At 41.8% G+C, this 3,699-nt stretch overlaps 1 non-coding gene across 1 annotated transcript; it reads left to right on the top strand.

The window, feature by feature from the left end:
* The first annotated feature begins 2,788 nt into the window (after positions 1-2,788).
* LOC116675782 (small nucleolar RNA U3) lies at positions 2,789-3,004 on the top strand. The gene has a single exon (XR_004328533.1). It is a non-coding gene; the product is annotated as a small nucleolar RNA U3 (small nucleolar RNA).
* The last annotated feature ends 695 nt before the right edge of the window (positions 3,005-3,699 follow it).

The following is a 3,699-nucleotide window of genomic DNA, read 5'->3' as shown; positions in this document are numbered from 1 at the left end:
ACCACTGAAACTCCAATGCTTGACGTGCTTTGAATTGCACCACTGGAAAAAAATCAGTCTGCATGGCCACATTATGTTTTCACAAGTGTCAGCAAAAAGGTAATTTTATCCATCTTCCATCAAACACGGATCACAGCCTCTCGGGCAGCCTAGTGCACCAACAACCAAAACGGAGCTAACATGCATGACTGAATTCTAGAAGTTAACATCACCAGAAATGATTTGTTTGACTTCACACAAATATGTCTGTTTCGTGCAAGGGCTAATCCCGAATATAAGTAAAGGAAAGCTGCATTAGCCGGGAATAGTACACAGGTCTCCCGCATGGCAGGCTAGAATTCTACCACTGAACCACCAATGCTTGGTGTGCTTTGAATTGCACCACTGGAAAAAATCAGTCTAAATGGCCACATTATGTTTTCACAGCGGTCAGCATAAAGGTAATTAATCCATCTTCCATCAAACACGGATCACAGTCTCTTGAGGTACCTTTTGTCCACCAAGCTACGCTGGACAATAAGTGCATGGACATAGCACATGGTGTTTTTTTTTAGCTTTTTCCAGATTCTGACCTGGATACGTGCTGACATGTTGTGGTAAGCGTACGTGACTGATTTCCGTTTCCGGTGCTTGTGTATTGGTAGCGTGTTGTATCTCAGTAAATACCAGTTCAATTTGTTAGATTGGTCATTACACCGGCTAACTGTCCACTAAACAGTTATTCTTACAGTAATTCTGCCTAAGCACTCACAATTCTTCACGTTAAATAACACCTGTTGCCACCAATGTATCTCTGAGCATTTATTTTCAGTCTCAATGCCCAGATGTGTTACAAGATTTGCAGTGAGCGTTGTATTGTGCAGCAGAAAGTCAACAGACTATGTTTTATACAATAGCAGTGCAAGCATTTTACCCATATTTGATCTCCAGCCACCGCCAGGTTTTGAAGCCATATAAAGCATTAACATTACATATTTCACCCAGGTTTCTTCTCTTATTCAGTGATTAAAAAAAAAAGTCCCAAAAATTAGAAAATCATCAGGAGCTGTAGATCAGTGATAGAGCGCATTTTGAGTCTCAATGCCCAGATGTGTTACAAGATTTGCAGTGAACATTATTTTGTCCAGTGATGGTGGTATAGTGGTGAGCATAGCTGCCTTCCTTGCGTTAGACTTTGGTTTGATTCCCAGCCTTCGCATTTAGGTTTCTTTGAGTGCTGATGCTTGCTTTATGTGTCAAGAATTAACCAAAAAGGTTACTTGCCCAACCCGATTTGATAAAATATTAGATTTTTATTATGGTTCAAATAAGGGAGCATATCAATCAATCAAGCTGCCTCCATGAGGATCCACAGACACAGGCAGCGCACTACAATTTGCACTTTGCCCGTGTCTGGTAACTACTTGTAACCAATTGAAAGGTTTATGAACATTTGTTCAAATAGGGCTAGCATTTAATTGCAGGTTGTCGTGGCCGAGTGGTTAAGGCGATGGACTAGAAATCCATTGGGGTCTCCCCGTGTAGGTTCAAATCCTGCTGACAACGAGAGGTGTTACCACAACTTCAAGGATAGTAGCAAACCAATGATACATTTAAGTATACCAAACTGCAACTTCATGAAGAAGTATTTTCAGTCTGTGTTACAAGATTTGCAACGAATGTTCTGTTTTCCAGCAGAAAGGCAACAGGAGTGTTACTTTTTGACTATGATTTATACCATAGCAGTGCAATTATTTATCCCAGGTTTGATTTTCAGCCACCGCAGTTGCATTTACAGGTTTTGATGCCATATACAACATTAACATTACATGTTTTACCCAGGTTTCTTCTTTTATTCAGTGATATTTCAATTTCCTTGTGGGAGTCATCCCAAAAAGATTAATAAAGATAAGTCTAAGTCTATCTCAGAAAAACTAAAAATCTTCAGGGGATGTAGCTCAGTGGTGCGCATGCTTTACATGTATGAGGACCTGGCATCTCCAGCAGGTATTATGGTAGAGTCTTTAAAAGAGCTGCTAAAGATATTACCTCCTGTGGTAATCTGACTGGTAGGGTTATAGAACGTAGTGGTAGACTAAGACCTCCTGTCACACAAACTAAGCGGTATGGTCTCTCTTTTATACCTCAGACTATCAGACAGCACGACAAGCACTTTAAATGTACATGTTTTACAGTCTCCATTTTACTGTATTTATGTACAAGTACTGTAATATATTTATTGTATTATGCTCCAGTTTTTATGGGTGTCATGGCGGTTATGAGCACGGTAGCTTCCATTTTTATAATTGAAACTTGACATGCCATTAAGTTTACTCTTCTGCAAGTGGAGACATTTCACATCAGACACTTGCAGCAACATGCTTTGTTAACAGACTGGAAATAGACTTAATGCTGATAACTTAACAAATAGTAGAGAATGGTTTTGATCCATCAACCGCTGGGTTATGGGCCCAGCACGCTTCCGCTCTGCTCTCAGGGGATGGAAAACCTGTGGTTGACATTTTGAGGGAAGGTGGCAACCAAGGTTCCAACAGTTGGTAGACCTTGCAACTATCTTTTATGTGAGCTTCCTGATTACTCACACATTGATTATTCACATGTAACACTTGTGATTGGCTGGTGTTTGGTGCAAAGAAATAACTGGAGCATTTATTGTTTCTTACGTTTATTACTTCTTAAAGATCTAAATAGATTTTCTCACCTCAGAGTCCTCTGGAGCACGTAACGATTAGCTTCTGTCCCTCTGAACCCTGAGTGACAATCACTCCCCCCCCACCTCAGTCTAACCAAGACTATACTTTCAGGGATCATTTCTAGAGTTTCTGACTTGAGGAATTTGTTTCTAAAGTGTTTGGTCTCGCTGACCACGATGATGAGTTGTGACATTCCTTTCTACGCGTGAAGCTGACAGAGAGTAATGATTCACTTTATTTGCTCTCTTTCATTGATGATTGTTCTTTGCTTCTTTATGGAGTATTGAGGAAGGGAATATGACCTGAGTGGTAGCGTGTCTAAATATGTGTGCCGCTTGGCCTTCCATACAGCCTTTTGGCCTTTTTGTCCCCTCTGGCCTTCCATACAGGAGGGTGACATTGTCTCCCATATATGGGCATACTTGGGCCTGTATTTCCCTAAACAGACACAGAGCAGACACGGAGCCGCGAGCTAGCGGCAGAAATGAGCCAAAAAGCGATGAATTATGGACATAAAGTGGATCAATCTTGGATGTAACAGTGTGGATTTAAAGCCCAAAGAGGCTGGAAGTTCCAGGCTCAATGGAAAATCATCTGTAGACGCTAGAAAAGACCCGGAAGAGACCTCCGTAACCGCTAACTCGTCAGGTTTTAAACGCAACCATTGGTAAGTCGATAGCTTGTATGGTTTAAAAATGATTAAACTATAAATCAGAGGTGCTGTTTTTAAGCGTGGGCGAGTGTCTCGGTCTCAGAGGGTTAAGAGTGGTAGCAAACCAATAGGGATGAGCCGAATACTCGGCTGAAACGAGTATCCGGTACGGATAAAGCACTTTTGCCGAGTACAAGTATCATACGAGTAATGTGAGTCAATAGGCTCGTTCGAGATGAGCCAGGTCTGCGCAGAATCGATCACCGGCGATCGGCGCCCGTTGCATGCCGGTTAGATTTGTGTCCGACTTGATCCCGACTTGCTCTGACGTCATGCACACGTGGGCAACGGAAA

The sequence above is a fragment of the Etheostoma spectabile genome, unplaced genomic scaffold (genome assembly GCF_008692095.1).
Source record: "Etheostoma spectabile isolate EspeVRDwgs_2016 unplaced genomic scaffold, UIUC_Espe_1.0 scaffold00002259, whole genome shotgun sequence".
Lineage (NCBI taxonomy): Eukaryota > Metazoa > Chordata > Actinopteri > Perciformes > Percidae > Etheostoma > Etheostoma spectabile.
This window is presented reverse-complemented; position numbering and strand designations above follow the sequence as displayed.